Below are 21,325 nucleotides of genomic sequence, written 5' to 3' on the forward strand. Positions count from 1 at the left end.
CGACCAATTATTAACTATATCAACCAAACCTTCCAGTCAGTTTCAATGGAGTAGCACTTTGCGTCGATTAGCAGTTGTGCTCCATCAAAATGGAACTTTTTCAGAAACAATATATGCCGGACAAACCAATAAACGGGACATCTAATTATTTGTCCTTTGTGACGCAAATGGCCATTTTTGTATCACCTTGTGGAAGGATTGCTTCTTCGATTTCCATCATCGCTAGCTGCATAGCAATTTAGTTAACATAAAATGAGCTCGAAAAAAAATCCGCTTTGAAGTAATGTTTCTTTACGCGGGTGCCCAGTGCCGCTTTTAGGCGGTCTTGATATTTTTTCAAATAAGTAACTATTTTTCAAAACAGAAGCTTTCTTGTTATCAGACATGTGTTACAGATCACAAAACAAAGCGGCTAGAAATTTTTCAAGCGAAAAAAAAACTTGGGCATCAGAGGGTTAATTATCGAATAAATGCTTCATGGTCAGATTGCGCGCGATATCCGCTTTGACATAACAAATCTTTCGTACGTTGTGGAATGGTATAACTGGGAAAAGGGGTATGGCTTGATTATTTCCGGTTATATCATTCTATAACGTTCGAAAAATATTATTTCGTATGTCGTAATACTAATGTACGAAAAATACATCTGTGTTTGTCGGTATGTAAGCGAAATTTGAGCGCGAAAGCGCATTATTTCATCGTCAACTGTGTACCCGCCAAAATATGTATCATCATTGAAATGGCACCGGAGACGGGTGACAAAGGAGCCAGGAAATTTGTCACAACAGGTCAAACCTCGTAAGGAGAAACATCTTCGGATGCTTTCCGTTTGGTGGATTACAACAAACGTTCTACTATTGCACTTGCCGCAAAGTTCAGACCGCCGTACGTTTGCTGCTCCAAGTGAATTGTTATATTACTCCTGCCAACCTATTGATGCCTAATAAAGGCAACAATATAACATGTATCTTGTGTTGCGCGGCTTGAAGGAAGAAAATGTTCCTGTTTTCGTGTCGGATATAAGGGTTGCAATTCTGCGGTGATGACAAACAATAGCCGTCTTCTTCAAGACGTTACATCCTTGTTGATAAAGTTTTATGAATTTTCTAAAACGGACTCAGCACCGTGAGCAGAATTTGCCGAACTATTCTGTTTGAAATCGGATTTCTTTCGCATATACCGATACTGATGCACAGTATCAACGAATCGTAATAAACATCACACTGCTGTGCAATTGCAGCACCATCAAACCACAGTTGCAGTTTAGTAACCATTCATTATGCTCTTCCAAATATATTTAGTAGCCTTGAAAATGGCTGGTTGCTGTAGTTGCAATTATCATTAAATTATCGCGTAACTGCTTCATGGTTAGATAGCGCGCGATATCCGCTCTGACATAACAAAATTATCGAACGTCGTGGAATGGGATAGCTGGAAAAATATATGTGACTTAATTATTTCCAGTTATGCCATTCTACAACGTTCGAAAAAAAATTATTTCGCCTGTCGTAATACTAATATACGAAAAGTACACCACATTCATTCTGGTTCAGAGCGATTTTCCGATAAGCCCCACATTTAATTTTAGTTTCTACAGATTTTTTCAGTTTCGTTACACGGATGTACAAAAACGATTTCTTGTGAACATTCTGTCGAGCCGGACCGATAAAGCTCTCATAGAGGCAACGAAATAACATGTATTGTGTCGCGTAGTGCGGCTTGGAAGAAGAAAATGTTCCCGTCTCCGTGTAGAATAGAAGCAGATTGTTGCGTGTTTGATATTGCCTATGGTAAATATGAGTATGAAGGTGGAAATGCTGCTGTGATGTCAAACTATAAACGTTTTGTTCTGAGACGCAATAGCGTAAGTGCTGCATTTCTGTTATCTGCTACCATCTAGCACGAGAACAAGAATAAATTACAACCAGCCCTTCTCAGGGCCACCAACACGTTCTTGAGCCAATGTTGAATGATGAAAAATCTTAACTACTTCAATCACATAATTGTAGAGCACCAAAAGGTGCTATTATATTTCACAACAGTAACAACACTGGCAAGTTTGTTCAATTATCACTATTTCGGATAACCATTCGCCGATGATTCTAGTTCTCCCGTTTTCTTTAATAGAATTGCCTGCCATTTCCAACAATTCTGCAGCTACCGAAAACTCCATAACAGCCACCAGATAGACAGGTGCTTAAGTATCAACGCGCCCATCGCGATCAGCCAGAAATTGAAACCCGAATTTTCTTTCTCCGTCACGATCAGCTTCCATCGTTCGTGTGGTATCGGTACAGTCATGGAATGAACAAAGCGCGTTTCAAAATTCTTTGCACAGTAACACGCAACACGTATAAAGCTGCGTGTCAGGGTGGCCACTCAACCGGGAAAACCGGGAGAACCGGGAAAATACCTGGAATCGTTTGGAACCGGGAAAAACCGGGGAAAACCGGGAATTTCGCTGTACATTACAAGCCGGGGTGATATAGGGCTAGTGGATGTGAGATTGTAGTAGTGGGGTGAGATTCTGCCATACAAACCCATTGTTTGTCAGCCATCTCATGGCGATCACAAAACCAAAATTTCTTGAATAAGTTCCCTTGAATACTTAACCAGAAAAGACTAGTCTTCTGACCCGGAAAAGATGGCTGACAAGTCACGGGCTGGATGGCACAATCTCACCCCAGCCTAGAGCAAATGGTTCACAAAGATAATCTCGCGGGAACTGTAGCTGATAGATGTCGCCAAGAATACACACAACTATTGAGTATGCATTCGACGAAGACATTGCTGACTTCCTAGCGCCGTAGCGAGAAGCGCCTTGATACTTTTTGTTAAGATCTGATACCTGGTTAAGGCAAGAACTTTCCTAACTGTACTGTGTTTATCAATAATATATCGATTCTATCGCATGGAAATGCCACGTCTGTGAACTAGGAGTGCATAGTCATGAATCTAAAAGAGGAAAGAATTGTAGCGCAGCGCTTGGTGCACGATGCAGTACAGGATGTCGGTGGAGGAAACGAAATTGATATCATCAAGTCGTCGATCCATTACGCTCGCATTTCACATAGCCGATATGTTGAACCGTTGAAGGCAAATAAGAAGGAGCAGTCAGATCAAAATGAAGAAGCCCGGAAGAAGAATGCCACAGCCCGTGCTATTAAAACTATAGAAGCCAAAAAGGCAAAACTGCTAGCGGAAACCCAGAAAGAGGCAGCACTAATGGGTGAGGAGATGCGTGAGCTGCTGAAGTAATGTTTTTCAAGTGTTGTGAAATTCTGATTGGCCTGATTAAAATGAAGATTGTTTTGCAAGAAATGTGTAACATAATTCTTATATGGTTGAGGTGAGAGCGGCTCCTACAAACTTGATTTGGCCTAGGAATCCCCGGTATCGAGTATTATATGCGTTGTTTATAGGATACTTATAGAAAACATCTCCTCGCGGAAAACATGACGTCCGTCACATATTTCGAAATTTGGCGACAATATTTTTTGCTTTAAATAAGGCTGAACACGTTTAAGATGTGACTTTGAGCATATTGGGATATTAATCACAAGTCACGCTTTCTCAATCATCAACTGTATGGAAAACTACAGAGTTCAGAAGTACAATTAACCGGAAAAAATATTTGAACGAACCGGGAAAAACCGGGAAAAAACCTGGAATTTAATTTCGGGCTCTGAGTGACCACCCTGCGTGTGCGAGAGCTCTACCGGTCCGGCTCCGTCGGCTGCCAACATGAAATGAAATTAATATTTTGTGCATTCGCATTACGAACCAGAGACAGGAAGAATCTTGAAATAAAGGCGGAGTCTTGTACCTGTAAGATCTTTCCAGTTTGTCTCTGGTTCGTAAGTTACAACATAGCTCTAAAAAATATCAGGAACAGAAAGCGACCTCGAGTGAACAACAACAACAACAAATCGTTTACAAAGTCAGATCGGTTGTATCCGTTAGTGTCGACTGTTCTTGTGAAAAGAGGTGGTGATTGGTTGCTTGGTATGATTTAGACAATCGATGTTATTTATCAACTTTTCAATAGTGTATCTCAAACAATAGGTTATTTTTGTTACATACATTCAACCGTGGAAGAATTTCTGATCGGTTAATGCCAAAACCTCGAAATTCTGAAAAGAAATGACTGATATATAAGCGCTCAAAACCTGACCACATTTCCCTGGTTTTCCCTGGTTGAATTACTAGATTTTCAAATTCAGGCATCTTACTTCGATATAGACGTTAGTCAACGTCAAAAGTTCAGAAGTTACAAGTTATTCATTTAGTTGATGATTCTATTGGTACATATATTTATTAAATTTGGAATTTGTTGTTCCCGAGAAAGGGAGCAGGACAACAATAGCGTTTGCATGAAAACTCTAGTTGGTTCTTCGCATCGAGCTTTACAGAAATGTTATGTTCTGTTTTTCAAGAGATGCATCTCAAATGGTTTCAAGTGTAACTGACCCTTAAAAAATATGTACCCATCTGTACCTTTTGACAAAAATCTGTAATCTGTACCAGAAAAAATGAAAAATTTGTACTTTTCCAGATAAATCTATACCTGTGGCAACACCGCTTTTCACTTCGATAATCGTCTTCTTTTTCTTCTGACGGCGGCAAGGCTCACTGTCTAAATACATTCTTGAACAAATATGTCAAACGAGTACTCAGCACCACGCAGTTTTTCTCCTCAAACGTATTTTGACATTTTTTTTAGAAAAGAGAATTAGGCAATTTAAGAAATTACTCATATCATTGTTGTTGTAATAATAATTCTCAGCATGGATAGAACGAAAGTAGACAGACAGAGGTCAAAATAACATCGCCAAACAAATGACTGTGTGCATTTCTTTGATGCGCGAGTGATGAATGACCATCCCTATCTTTGTATGAGAGGCGACAGTTTTTCTACATTCACGAGCGAAAGCGTACTGTGTGTGACGCACGCTTTTTTTTCATCTATAATTTATTTGACACGGCACAAATACAATTCAATGTTTAACGGCGCCAATTATATCTGGTAGCTTACTTTCTAAAGTATCTTAATAACTAAAGGCAAATTTTTTATCCTCGCTGCCGACTACGAGCTAAAACTAAATCTAACTTAAAGCTAGGATGTTTTGCATTAAAAGCACTGGTTTGTTGTTTGATGGTTTACCGTTGCCATTGGTAAGCAGCATATTAAATTTGTTCCGCTGCTGGGCCAAGATATTACGCACTGGTATATTGGGTTGTCTCTCTCGGGCCCTGAGAGTATCGTGCGGGTCTGATTGCTGTTTCCAGATCCGGGGTCTTAACGTGTTCTTGTCGTTTGGTTGGATGTAGGCGGAAGGGGATAGGACTAAACTGGGGCGTGGATGGATTTCAGGAAAACGTTTATAAGGGACATGTAGGATAGGTCACGGCTAGCCAAGACATCACGAACAGGAACAGCCGGCTGTCTACCCTCGGCCTGAAGGGAAACTATTAATTTAGACCTGGCGTAACGGTGTACAGTTCTATGTCGTGATAACCTTCACCACAGGCACAGATACCACTTTCCCCGTGCCCAACACGACGGAGATGCGCGTCAAATCTATAGTGATTGGACATAAGCCGGGACATCACGCAAATGAAATTCCGACCTACATCCAACCCCTTGAACCACGGGTTCGTCGATACCTTGGGGATTATGGAATGTAACCACCTTCCCAATTCCCCTCTGGTCCAAGCATTTTGCCAACTGATGATCGTATTCTGACGTACAAATGTGAAAAATTCATTAAAAGCAATTGGTCTTTCATAAATATCACCGTTTGTTGCGCCCACCTTAGCCAAAGAGTACGCTTTCTCATTGCCCGGTATCGAGCAGTGAGAAGGGACCCACGCTAAGGTAATCTGAGTAGATTTTTCGGATAAAGCACTAACATGTTCCCGTATTTTCCCCAGGAAATACAGAGAGTGCTTAACATCTTTCATCGATCGGAGAGCCTCAATGGAACTGAGACTGTCCGTAAAGATGAAATAATGGTCCGTGGGCATTTTTTCGATAATCCCTAGGGTGTACTGAATTGCAGCTAATTCTGCGACGTAAACAGAAGCAGGATTATCGAGCTTATGGGAGACGGTTAAATTGTTATTGAAAATACCGAAGCCAGTGGACCCATCAAGAAGTGATCCGTCAGTGTAGAACATATTGTCGCAGTTGATATTTCGATATTTATTGGAAAAAATTTGGGGATCTGCTGCACGCGTAAATGATCCGGGATTCCACGAGTTTCTTCTATCATGGATGTATCGGAAAACACAGTAGAATCAGAAGTATTTGATAAGTCGACACGATTTGGAATATTCAAAGGAGGGTTAATATTTTGGGACATGTGATTGAAATACAATGTCATAAAACGGGTTTGAGAATTAAGTTCGATTAACCTTTCAAAATTTTCAATCACGGGACGGTTCAAGACCTCACATTTGATGAGAATACGAGAAGACAGGCTCAGAAGCGGTTTTTCAATGGTAGTACTCCAGCTAAGACCTCCGAACTCATCGTATGGGTCGATTGCATGCAACCCAAGGCGATACGCAAACAACGATATTGTATTCGCTCCAGTTTGATTAAATGTGTGTTTGCTGCGGAGCGGAAGCAGAAACACCCGTACTCAATTACAGACAATATCGTTGTTTGGTAAAGCCTTATAAGGTCTCCTGGGTGGGCTCCCCACCATTGTCCGGTTATTGTACGAAGAAAATTCACTCTTTGTTGACATTTTTTCATCAGATACCTCACGTGACAACCCCAGGTGCCTTTAGAGTCGAACCATACACCAAGATATTTATGTACCAAAACCTGAGAAATCGTTTTACCCATTAATTGTGTTTGAAGCTGAGCAGGTTCATGCTTCCTAGAAAAAAACTACTATCTCAGTCTTCTCCGGAGAGAATTCGATACCTAGCTGTAAAGCCCAAGCAGACAAATTGTCCAAGGTATCTTGCAATGGTCCTTGCAAATCGGCAGCTTTGGCTCCTGTAACAGAGATTACACTTTCGTCTGCAAGTTGTCTTATCGTGCATGAATTTGCCAGACATTCGTCGATGTCATTTACATAAAAATTGTAAAGAAGGGGGCTTAAACATGAGCCCCAGGGAAGACCCATGTAGCTAATGCGAAAAGTTTTCAAATCGCCGTGCGTAAAATGCATGTGCATTTCGTACAACAAATTGTGCAAAAAATTGTTCGAAATTGGAGAAAATCCTTGTCGGTGAAGTTTACCCGAAAGAATGTCAATAGAAACGGAATCAAAAGCCCCCTTAATGTCCAAGAACGCAGACGCCATTTGTTCTTTGTGAGCATACGCCAGCTGAACATCTGTTGAAAGCAACGCAAGACAATCATTCGTCCCTTTAGCACGGCGGAAGCCAAATTGAGTATCTGATATTAGACCATTTAATTCGACCCAATGGTCTAAACGACGGAATATCATTTTTTCCATCAATTTCCGGATACAGGATAGCATTGCAATCAGCTTATAAGAGTTGTGATCAGAAGCTGGTTTCCCTGGTTTTTGGATAGCGATCACCTTCACTTGCCTCCAATCCTGCGGTACAATGTTTTGCTCCAGGAACTTATTGAACAAGTTCAACAAGCGCCTCTTGGCATTGCCGGGTAGATTCTTCAACAAGTTGAATTTTATTCTATCTAACCCAGGCGCGTTATTGTTACAGGACAGGAGGGCAACTGAAAATTCTGCCATCGTAAAAGGTGATTCTATCGCGTCGTGACCCGGAGACGTATCGCGAACAAAGTTTTGCGCAGGAACAGAGTCCGGACATACTTTCCTGGCAAAATCAAATATCCACCGACTTGAAGACTCCTCGCTTTCGTTGACCGTTACGCGATTCCGCATTCTTTGGGCTGTGTTCCAAAGAGTGCTCATCGATGTCTCCCTCGACGTCTCGTTCACGAACCGACGCCAATCTTTTAAGCTTGGTATCAAGCTCTGAATACCGTAAATAGTCGCCGGGTATACATCCCTTCTGGAAGGCCAAAAACGCGTCGGATCTTTGCGTGTAGACATCGGAGCACTCTTGGTCCCACCACGGAGTGGAAGGCCGTTCTTTGATCGTTACGCCGGGATATTTCATCATTTGGGCTTGCAACTCGGCGTCAAGAATCAAGCCCGCGAGGAGGTTGTCTTCTTCAAGTGGTGGATGATGTAGAATCGACTCGACCGCTTTTGGAATCATTTCCTCGTATAACTTCCAATCGACATTCCGTGTGAGGTCATACGGAATGTCAATTGGTCGCATGCGAGTTGACCCGTTAGTAATTGAAATAAGAATAGGCAAATGGTCGCTACCGTGAGGATCGAGGATTACCTTTCATGTGCAATCCAACCGTAGCGACGTCGAACATAAGGATAGATCCAAAACGCTTGGGCGCGCTGGAGGTTTCGGGATACGTGTCATTTCACCGTTGTTTAAAATAGTCATGTCGAAGTCATCGCAAAGGTCATAGATTAAAGAGGAGCGGTTTTCATTGTAAGGGGAACCCCAAGCCACACCATGAGAGTTGAAGTATCCCAAAATCAAACGTGGCGAGGGAAGAAGTTCTATTAAATCAAAGAGCAGCTATTGCCCAACCTGTGCTCTGGAAGGATATATATTGAGGCAATACAAAGCTCTTTACCTTGTATTGGCCAAACAAAAAGAAATTTAGACATCCGGTTTAAGGAACATACTTCAGAACTTGTAAAGGCTAAGAAAGACTTAGAAAAAGGAATAACTCACCATTTCAGATCCAAAATAGCCGAACATATATTTCATGAAGAGCACGCTATGACTACCGACAACATTAGTCTAGTTCGATCAGTAACATCCCCTTGGAAATTAGATGTCGCAGAAAGTTTAGAAATTTTCAAACAAAACCCAGCTACCCTCCTTAACAGAGATCAGGGTAATTATTTCTCTTGGCTTTTTAAATTTCTACCGAAAACTCTTCGACAAAGCATGGATCACCAGGCCGCACATTTATCTACCTAACTCAAGTTGTTTACGTTTTCTGAGTTAAAATTTGTCCCAGTCGTTTACCTAATTAGGTATAAAATTCTTGGGGTTTCGCTATTTTCTCCACAGTCCAAATAAGCACTGACGAAGGCACTATGTCAGTGCCGAAATACGTATTTGCAAGTGAAAAGTGATAGAATTAAATAGTGAAAGTGAATAAAAAGTGAAAAGTGTAGTGACTTATTATTTGTTAAAGTAGATTTACACGAAACTTCAACGAAACACTTCAATTTTTAGAAAAAAAATACACCTAGAAAATTTTTGCTGGATTTATTCTCCACTATAAATAACGAATTTCTGGAAGTCAACAGCACAACTATACCAAATATTTAAAACATAAAATTCACACACATATGAGCACACATTAACACATACACATGCAAATACCATAAAATAAATATGTTTCAAATACATCAGGCGAAAAATCCAGATGACTACTCCTGGTTACCAGAATACATTCTAAAATGGCCAAATTCTGCCTAATCTAGGTATTTCGATGGCGAAGATGGCGACCTTCAGTTTCTGGAAAACAGCTTAAAGTGACCAAATATCGTTCCTTATGAGTATTGCGGAAGCGTTATACCCAGAGGCCAGAAATCAAATTGAGACGTTACTTTAACTTTCTAGATAGTAGTTCCGATTCATGGAAAACAACCTAAAAGGACAAATATTACCCAATGTTTTTCAGGAAGCCGGGGTGAACTCTATACTTTACTGCCAAATTCTGCAGCTTCCGGTTTCTGGAAAACATCCCTAAATTGTCAATTATAATCCAATGAAGGTATATCCACTCTTCGGGTTCTAGAATATTGATGTTTTATATAAAGTAATAATTTTAGTATGTTTGAGATTAGTTTTGTGAAAATCGGTCCAACCATTCTGAAAAAATTTAGTGAGCTTAAGCACTCTTTAAAATATGTTTCTTTTCAAAAGGTGATTTCCTTCTTTCATACATAACGGACAAAGTTATAGTATGAAAGAAAAATTCAATAGGGTTTTGTGGGGTGATTAGACCTTCAATACGACACTAATTTTGAAAAAAAAAAAAAATGATTTAGCTAAATCCAAGAAAAATGAGTGAGCCTCCCGGAACACGTTTCTTTTGAAAATTTTTGAACCTCATGTTTAATCATTGGTTAAGGATTTTTAACTTTTGAACCATATGTTTAATCATTATGAAATTTAAAAGTTAAGGGTTGGAGACAGCCCGTTCATTTTACAACTGTTTTGTTAAAATCGATTGTGTAGTTTCTAAGTTATTGATTTTTCGTGATTTCTACATTTTATTTATTATTATTTATTTATTTTAAGACCCTTTAACTCTGTGCCATTCGGGTCTTCTAAAGCAAGTTTACAATAAATAGTTTACAACATTATTCTTCTTGTAGTAACTAAATGAGATTATACAAATCAATAGTTCTGAAAAAATCTAGCACTTTTTCTATTCTATCGTCACTATCAGCTAACGCTTCTCGATGGTTTGGACTAATATTTATTCTTTTTCTTTCTTCATCGTATCCTTGGCAATTCACAATGATATGTTTCACTGTCAATAAGTCGTTGCATTTCCTACATCGTGGCACTAACAGGTAATTGTGTGTGAGCTGTGCGTGTCCTATACGCAGTCGCGTTAATACAACATTATCCCTTCTGGTTTGAGCTTTACACTTGAATTTAGATACCACGTTCTTGATTTCACGTAATTTATTTTCTGTAATTACATGCCATTGGCACTGCCACCTCTGGGTTATGCAGTGTTTTATGCATCTTTTGGCTTCACTGTAGTGTAATATGGTACCATCATCGGGTTCTTGTTCTAAGGCCAATTTAGCCTCTTTGTCAGCCCGCTCGTTCCCAGGTATCCCAACGTGGCTTGAACCCACATGAACGTTATAGCTTTTCGCGATTCGGTGCATTGTCTATAAATCTGTGCGATGTCATCTCTCCACTTGGTTCTAATTTTTTTGCTTTCGAAGACTGTCAAGAACGCTTAACGAATCGGTACAGATCAGATAGGCCCCCGCACCTTCTTGTTCAGCCACCCAGAGGAGAGCTGTTTTACTGCTTCACTTTCTGCTGCAAAAATACTGGCATTGTTGAAAATTCTATTACGGATAACCATATCACCGTGAACCACACTAAAACCACATTTATCTACCGTTTTGGATCCATCCGTAAATAGTTGGCTATATATTGAATATTTATCGGTTATTCTGTGAAAAAAAAGCATGTCTCAGGAGTGTAGCATTATTCGATTGGAGTTTCGCTCTGATCATAGTAGTATCAACTGATATTGTACTTCGATGCCACGGAGCACTTTCAGGAGTGCGCAAACAGTGTGTGATAGGAAGATTTGCTTCTAGGTCTTCCAAAATTTTCCTGCTTCTTTCGAAAGATGATGTAGGCATATCCGATAACGGCTGAGTGTTCCACAGCTCACCTGAACTTTCGCTATCTGAAGAAAAGGACGACGACAATTCAGAGTGATCCTCAATGGAGACTCTTGGTATGCTACTCGTATTATTTTCGGTTGTTCTTTCTTGAGACTCTTTCTTAATGCAATACATGGCTGTTCGTTGCTCGATTAACGATTTTAGGCAGGGAATTCCAATTTCTGCCTGAATACTAACAATATGGCTGGTATAAAATGCACCACTTATTGCACGTAGACCAGCATTGTGTATAACTTCTAAACGTCTCAACGATATACCACTAATTGAGGAAAGTATTGGCGCGGAATACAGCATCTTTTCTAATATGGGTTGACTTGTACAGCTTAGTCAATGTTTCTCTATCACCACCCCAGTTTTTGTTTGCTATGCATTTCAGGAACTGTAAACGATGCAAACAGGCTGCTCTAACTTCTTCGATGTGCTGTTTGAATTGTAAATTATGGTCGAATGTCACTCCAAGACATTTATGTGTTTTTTTTTAAAAGAAATCACTGAGTTTCCCAGGGTGAGTAAGCTGGAGATTTTTCTTGCCTGTATGTTTTTGAAAATTACTGTGGCACATTTACTAGGAGAATTTGCAAACCCTGTTTTAGCCTCCCATTCACTTATTGAATCCAACGCTTCTTGGAGTTTTTCAGCCAGTTCTTCTGAGCTGCATCCTTCGGCGAGAAGGACAACATCATCAGCGTATATCAAGCAAGTGACGTTGTTAGGTAGAAATTGATTTAAAGTATCGATAGCTATCAGAAATAGGGTTACGCTGAGGACTGATCCCTGGCATTTTTTTTCTCTGTGTGGGCTCATCACTGCGACCAGAGACATTTTGATCTCTTGTGATATTGCCCAGGTGTTTTCTGTATTCCGCACTTCATATTATTGGCAGTATCACTATTGAAGTGAATGATACGCTTTTTTTTAAATTTATATCCGTGCTTGTGTGTGAGAGTTTACCCTTGCATTTCAAGCTTAATGCTCTACTATACCGAGCCTTTTTTCTATCCTACCAATATTGCCAAATTACAATTGCCTGAACTGAGGCTACACCTAACGTTCCTCTCTGGCCAGGTTTATTCTAAGAGGGACTTATTATGTCAAGAGGAAGGAGTCTTATCGAAACCTCGTTCCTTGTGCCAATATCGCCAATTACAATTCCCTGTAGAGGGTAAATATTTCTGAAATCAGTTTTATTATAAGAAGGACTTATTTTGTCAAGAGGAAGGAGTCGTATCGAAACCTCGTTCCTCCAGCCAAGACCGCGTCATAATTACAATTCCCTGAAGAGAACTATTATACGGTACTCAGAACAGTTTTATTATAAGAGGGACTTTTTTGTTAGGATGAAAGTCAGCAAGGGTACTATAGAATTCAGCTTGAAGGAAGGGTATGTAGTAGAGAGCCTGAGAATGAACCCATGTTAAAGTCCTTTGACAACCAAATGGCCTGATTCTACTAAGATTCGAACCCACGACCACTCGCTTAGCAAAGCGGACTCTGTAATCTTGCGGCTACGAAGCTCTCTGATCCCTGGCATAGTACTGTCTCCATTCGCTTTCTCTCAGAAAACACGCCATTTGCTACCACTCTAAACGTTCTTTCTCGCAAAGATTGCTCAATAAATTGAAGCATTCGACCACCTATGTTCCAGCTACTAAGTCTATCCAGAATAAGTCTTCTCCAAGTCGTGTCGTAGGCCTTCGAGATGTCTAAAAAAAACTGCTTGTGCATATTTACACTTATGTAAAGCTTCGCGTACTACCTTCTCTATTGTAACCAGGTGGTCTGTAGTAGATCGCCCTTTTCTGAACGCATACTGGTGCTGATCAAGTAGCCTTTTTGTTTCGAGAATGTACATTAAACGGTTATTCAGCATTTTCTCGAAAACATTTCCCATACAGCTGTTAAGGAAAATTGGTCTGTAGTTTTGTGGATTTGTGCGTTCTCCTTTATTCTTGAAAATTGGAACAACTATCGATTTAGTCCAGCTTTCTGGGTACAGAGATTCTTCCCACAAACGATTATATGCTTCAAGTAATTGTTTTTTGCAGTCTATTGGAAGGTGGATAATTATCTCGTAATGTATGTTGTCTTCTCCCGGTGATGAAGCTTTCAAACCTTCAAGCGCTTCTTCCAATTCGTTTAAGGTAAAATGCTCGTTGTATCCTTCGTTTGCAGCATCTGGGATGATAAGCGGTTGGCTTTCAACTGTGTTCTTGTGTTGCCTAAACTGAGGCGAATATGAATCGTTGCTTGATGTAGATTGGAAAGAGTTAGCTAACTTTTCTGCGATAGACGTTGCGTCTGTAACAGTCCCATGTTGATCTTTTAAAGCGTAAATTCGGTTTTCAGTGACTTTGCCTTGTATTCGGTGAAAATTGTTCCACATTTCCTTAACTGGTATCCCGATGTTAAATTTCGAAACAAACTTTCGCCAAGACATCTGCTTTGCTTCTATCACGTTACGAGCTCTGCTTCGAGTTTCTTTGAAGGACTCGGCTAAAAGTGCTTTATCTTTGTGGGTATTCGGTATTGATTTGAGCTTTCTCAACGCCTTTCTTCTCGCCTTTATAACCGCCTTTACTGCATCGTTCCACCAGGGTACTGATTTTCGTCCGGTATAAGTCGTCGATTTCGGTATTGAGATTTCTGCTGCTTTAAGCATTTCGCTAGTGATTGCTTCAATTTGTTCTTCTGCGTTATCTTTTTGCGGGATGTTTAGAATGCTTTCATACTGTCGCCAATCGGCCTCTTCTATTTTCCATTTTGTCCGATATGACACCGGCCTGATGGATCCAGGGAACCTTAGAAACACAGGGACATGATCGCTGCCATGAGTATCTTCTCTGCATAAAAGTCAATCTGTCCTGCCAGTTCATTTGAACAGCAAGCCAAATCAATACAAGATCCTCTACCGGTAGAGTGGCTAATGAATGTTGGTTCTCCGCTTTTTAGCACGACAAGGCTATGCTCATTTAACACTTCTTCTATATCGCAGCCTCTGGGTGAAGTGCACTCCGAGCCCCAAAGGGGGTGGTGCGCATTCCTGTCTCCCACGAGTAGAAAGGGGTGGGAAATTTCGGTAATAAGGGAGCCTATTTCATTTTTATTAATCGAATCTCCAGGTGGCAGATACATATTTAAAACAGTGATGTTAAGTGGGGACCTACCTTGATGGCTATAGCTTCTAGCAGTTAATCTGTTTCCACCTCTTCACTGTCAATCCCGCTTTTAACGGCGACGATAACTCCTCCTGCAGCTCGCATACCGCTTTGTCGCGGCCGGTGATATACCTTATATCCGGTGATGGTCAGTGGTTTACTCGAGGGACACATGGTTTCTTGAAGACAAATGATTACTGGTTTTTTATCGAGAATGATTAAATCTAGTTCAGGCTTTCCTGTCCGGAAACCTTGGATATTCCAAGATACCAGGGTTGGCGGTTGCGCGTTTGAATATGAAGTGGGTGTGTTGTGCATTTTGGTGATTTATAATTCCATCTCACTCGGTCCATTCTCAGCATCGGTTCTGTTCCTGGTTTCCGGCGTTGGTTTCTTTCTTGTTCGTCCGCGAGTTTTCTTGATTGCTTCGGAATCAGGTTTGTCATTGTCCATCTCTTTTCTTACAGTCTTCTGGGTTGCAGGTGTTTCATCATCGCTGGTTTTTCCGTCTTGCTTAGCACGTTTCGTTCTGGGGGAGCTAGGTGGGCTGATATCGTTTAATTTAGTTGGAATTTGGCTGCTGTTGATCTCAGATGACGTCGAAGCTTTTGTATTTGTAGTAGATCCTTCTGCCTTGGCAACTTGACCACAGGTGCATTTACACGGACAGGTCTTCTCTGTTCCGATCAATCTGCTTGCGTAGGTTTGCTCCGTTTGCTTACGTGATTCAACAATCTTCCTGGCCTCTGCAAAACTAATTTCCTGATCAATTTTCGTACGAATAATATCCACAAAGCCAATCGGCAAATGGGATTCATTATGAAAATTGCCAAAGATTTCAACGATCCCACATGTGTGAGAGCTTTATTTTGCTCTTTAGTGAGACCGATCCTGGAATATGCAGCTGTTGTGTGGAGTCCATATGAAACGACTTGGATCACGCGGATTGAGTCGGTGCAACGTAAGTTTGTTAGACGTGCTCTTCATAGCCTGAACTGGCGTGATCCACTGAATCTCCCGCCATATGAAAGCCGGTGCGCATTGCTCGGTATCGAACCACTTCACAGCAGACGTGTAATCAGTCAAGCAGTCTTTGGAGCAAAAATACTTAAGGCTGAAATCCACAGCGCTGAATTGTTGAGTCGTATGCGACTTTATGCACCCACACGTGTTCTTCGGCCTAGGCAACTTATTCAAGCCACTGCTAGGAATACGAGACATGGTTTAAATGATCCCATCAACTCTATAAGCAGAAGATTCCAGGAGGCATACGATTTGTTTGATTTTAACTTGTCAACTGTTGCTTTTCGTCAGCGTTTGTGTTCCATGTCACTTTAAGTTAGAATAAGATTATTTCATAAAGACCCAGATGTCCAATGATTTTAAATTATAAATACAAATACAAATACAAATACAAATCCATTTCCGTGTTCCAGACGTCACATTTCGGGTTGTTAGCTGGGTGACTTCCATTACAGTTGACGCATTTTGATGGTTTCGAACACTCTTTGCCGTGATATTCTTCCGAACAGTTAACACATGTTTTTTCTCTTCGACATTCACGAGCAAGATGGCCGATCCTCCAACACTGAAAACAACGCACAGGTCGTGGATAGTATGGGCGAGCTGGTACACTGAGAAATCCTACTTTGACTCGTTCTGGTCGTATTGTTGAAGAGATTGTCAGTATGAAGGAAGGGGTTTTGATGAGTTGACCGTTTGCTTTTCGCTTAATTTGCTGCACGTGAGTCACTTTTTGCCCATTGAGCTATTGCAAAATTTCCTTCTCGTCGATATCTTTTAGATCGTGACACGTGATCACTACCTTGCATGTATTCAACGTGGCGTGTTCGGAAAATTTCCTTCTCATCGATATCTCTTAGATCGTGACACGTGATCACTACCTTGCATGTATTCAACGTGGCGTGTTCGGATATGGTTATGTTCAATCCATCAATAAGTGAGGTTAGTTTCTTCAGTTGGTTCGCTTGCTTTTCGTTGTGTGTCTGGATTAATATTTTTCCTTCTCGAATACGTTTCACGCTGGCCACGTCCCCACAGCAGTTTTTGATCGCTTTATCGATCAAAAATGGTGAAACTCCTTCCAGCGTCTCACCTTCGTCCGAGCGCGTAAGAAGAAGGTAACGTCCATCCTGTCGTTGCGAGATTAAACCCAACGCGGGGAAACCCCTTCCTCCAGGAGCTGGTCCGTCGCTGCTGCCGCCGCCGGGCGGCATCATGCCAACACCGGTAACTAGTCTGGGTAGTTCTTATTGCTTCTCTTGACGATACTGAATTCCGGATCACTTTGATTGTCTTTGTTTTACTGGTCACGAATTAAAAAAAGATCACAAGGTTCGACTATTCGACCTTGAAGTCGAACAAAGAAACGCTATTGTATGATAGAACAAAGCTTATCAGCCGCACTTTATACCAAGAGCTTCGTGTGAAACGTGCGACTCGGTTGATAGCTGAACTCGAACTGATTTCTACATTTTGATACATAACATCTAAACTAAAAATCCGATTACAATGAATTTCAATAGCAACCTATGGGGCAACTAGACCTTTCATTTGCTATTAATTTTAGGTGGTGAGGTGGGTGAGAAAGGTGAGTGAGAAAAAAAATTGCACATACTCACATACACATACACACACACATACACTCATACATACATACATACAGAAAATACTCAGCTCGTCGAACTGAGTCGAGTGGTATACGACATTCGGCCCTTTGGAGCACTTTCGTACCTTAAGTTTTTGCAGTGATTGCTATACCTTTAAAGGAGAAAGGCAAAAAACATATTTTCAGTGCGATAACCAAAATAAGTTCACATTTAGTGGAAAACAATTCTTTATAAGAGATTTAAGGGTCACTTATTATTCACTTGGAATAAATTAATGTAGAACTGCACATGTCATAATCTGCATGGCAAGAAAACTCAGCATTGCTTAAAGAATGTGCTTGAGGCCCTGAGAATGGCCGATTGTAATTTGTACTTGACTGCAGAAATAAAATAGTTCACTTGAAGGGCGTGTTTGGCTAGCTCTCCAAGCAACAGCTAACGTACGGAATTATAACTTGGCGCTTGTCTTGAGTTATTTTAAAGATACACAACAGACAAACAGGCGTGCCACTTGATGACGATATCATCGACCGAAAAAAAATGATAATTTTGAAATTTTGTTTGGTGGGCAATAATGCCGCTAGTGTCGATATAAGAAAGCGTCCACCATCATTAATCCCGCTTGTGTTCATTTTAGCAAGCGTGCGCACCCATTAGCAAAGACATAAACCGTTCTACGAAAATAAGTTAGTAGGAAATAAGCTCACATGGTGCATGAGTGTAACGTTTCGAATAAGGACGAAAATTTTTCAGGATTTTTGTTCGAAGAGGCTCATCTGTTTGTCTGTGATTATACTGTAGACCAAAAGCCAAGGGACTTCGCGCGCAACGCATTAACAATGTACAACGTAACCCAACTTTTTTGTGAAATAGGAAATTGAATGTTTTATTGCTGCAAAAACATAATTAATCTAGCGGTTTAATCTGCACTACTAAGAAACTCAATAACAACAACAAACCAATTTGCCATAATTCAAACTAACTTGAGAATCAACATATGATCGCATTTAGTGAAGAATACGTTTACGGCAACTAATTGAAAAACCGAAAACATCGAGAGCGTCCACTTGCAAATGCTTAGGCCTGTATTACACTATTTGACCAAGCGTCAAATATTTGGCACTTTTTGACAGATAAAAATTTGGTCAAAGATAATTGTTTGTCACTCTCAATTTTAACATGGGGCAAACATGGGCAAACAACAACCATGATGTCAAATAAATTTGACCATTATGTCAGAAGGTCAAATATTTGACCATTAGACAAAGAGTGTACTACAGGCTTTAAAACTCAGTCAATTTCCAACAGATTTCTCTAATTCTTACAGCAATCGCTCGAAAACTTAGCTATGCGTTCACCTATACGCGGAATGTGATGCTTAATAGTGTATTACTATTGAAGAACATAGAGCCTGGTTGAAACGCAGAATTCGACCTCCAATTGGTCGCTCAATGCTCGCATTCCCGGTCGATAGAATATTATACCTAGTTAACCAGGAATGCACTATTTGCGCTCATCTCTATCACCTCTTCGTAGTAATTCCCTAAATCAAGATACCTCAGTGCAACTTGATACAAAAATAGCCTTGAAATATTTTAACTTTACATTTGTTCTGGATACGGCAACGAGTGAAATCGTGACGCTGCACATAGCTTCTGCTGTTACTCATTATTGTTACCGGTGGTTCACAACCTTTTGCAAGAAATACATTGACATAAGACAAACGGGTTCGCCACAGAAGGCAGAATCACGAAAGGCAGAAGCACGAAAAGCAGAATCATGAAAGGCAGAACTCTATGACCGTACACACAAGGCAGAATATTTCAAAAGGCAGAATTTCGAAGGGCACGAAACGCAGAATCACAGATAGCAAAACCTGACTTACGATAGCCAAGTGCGTGATGACAAATTGGTGCGAATCCAGGTCACGGTATAAAAGCTGCTACTCTACCTTTATTATTCAATATTATTTGGTAACCAGACATAACAACTGGTCACAAGCAATGACCAGTTTTGATATGAGGTGCAAATCAAGCCTAATTATTAGATCCGAAACGCGCAAACTGGTTTGGCCGCCGGCCACCGACCATCCGTCGGAAGCGGCGGCCTTTCGCATACAAACAACTGATCTACTGGTTTTCTACACGCTCATTTAATTTAATTCTAAACTGAGTTAAATGTCACTCTGTTTCGTTAAAAGTGGACATACTCTAAATAGAGTATTTGTGCTATTACTCACTTTTGGTTAACATATCTATCTGTCAGAAACTGAGCAAATTTTACTCTGTTCCGATTAATCACAAATCAACGAAACTAAGTGAAAGTTACCCAATTTTGTAATTCAAATATTTTTCAAGGAATTATTTCAGATATCAATTGAAATGAAAAACCACCAATTGAACGCAAATCATCAATTGTTTATTCATAAATGATAAAAAGTAGTCCAATGAACATAGTTCAAACAACTTCAACATCTTCTGCCTTGGCGGCTTCTTTTAAAACAGCAGCGATACGGTTAACAGTTGCTCGGGAACTGTTGTTTAATCTTTTATATAAGGTACTTGACATTAAGTCCGTAATCATGTGTAAATCTGTTTTGATTCCAAACATTAATTTGAATCTGGTACATTTAAGGAAATCTACCTGGTAACGACAACGAACATTCGACCTGTTTCGAAAGGCCTTCTAATACAAGCAATGTGAGGTTGCTCTTTCTCGAGAGATGCCAGGTACATTTTAAAATCTTCGACTCCGTTAGTGGTTCGGGCTCGAACGAATTTACAACTTTTAGTAACACTTTAGAAATAACTGATAAAACGTCGAATATTAGCATCAGAATATATACTGCTTTTAGTGCTTGAAAAGTTTTGACATACACACACATTACGCAAAAATGAGTAAATACGGCTATGGATAGAATCTGAGTAAATATTACTCAGTTCAAACAATCAGTGTTACTCAGTTTTTGACGTTTAGCATAGAAATATAAAACAGAGTAGATGTTACTCAGTTTAGGGTAAAATAGACGGAGCGTGTAGGATTATTCAAACAGGTTTTCTTTCCCTTAGTTAAGTCACTTGGCATACACTTGGACAATAGAGTCGGCCAAAAAAGAAAATAGACCATTTTTTGATTCTGCCATTCGTGCTCTTTGTGATTCTGCCATTCGTTATTCTGCCTTATGAAATATTCTGCCTTTCGTAATTCTGCTTTTCGTGATTCTGCCTTTCGTTATTCTGCCTTTTGATTTTCTGCCTTTCGTAGGAGACCCAGGTATACAGCTTTAGGGTTGTATACAGCCCTAGGGTTGTATGAAACACTGTAATTAGAGGATTTTTTGTTATTTTTGTTACAAAATATACAGAGACTGCAGACAAAGTCAATGTGTTTGCTCAGCGACTGTACGTATTTTAATTTTCAGCCTCCCCTGGAAATCAATGGGGTCCTAAAGTTTTAAACGGTTTTTTGATTTTTTTATATCAGCTAGAAGAGTGCAATTTTCTGAGCAAAACGTGATTTTTAAACAATGTTAATCGTTTGCCTTCGATTTTTAAATGAAGCATAAAAAACTGCTCGAAATGCCTTAAATGACAGTTCTCCCATATACCGTACATGGGCGAAACGTCATCTAAGACCTTTCGAGCAGTTTTTGCATTCTTCATTTAAAAACCGAGGGAAAAAGATTTTTTAAAAATCACGTTTTGCTCAGAAAACGCGGCTTTTTCAAATGATATATATAAATTAGCATAGCTTTAGGACCCAATTCTTGAAATATATTCAACAACACTCGAAAGAATATCGTTTATATCTGACGATATTATGCCTGTAGTATTTTTTTGTGCAAACAACAGCATATATCAAGATGGCTTGACAAAATAATTGTTTTTAATTTATTTATCACCAATATTTAGTGGTTAAAAAGTGAGTTCGAAATCCAATTTGTGGTAATTTGTGGTTAAGTGGTTTCCGAGAAATTTTCAAAAAACTGAGTCAAGCCATCTTGAAACATGATTTTGCTTCAAATGAATCGGACAAC

This window comes from Wyeomyia smithii, chromosome 3 (genome assembly GCF_029784165.1).
Source record: "Wyeomyia smithii strain HCP4-BCI-WySm-NY-G18 chromosome 3, ASM2978416v1, whole genome shotgun sequence".
Taxonomy (NCBI): domain Eukaryota; kingdom Metazoa; phylum Arthropoda; class Insecta; order Diptera; family Culicidae; genus Wyeomyia; species Wyeomyia smithii.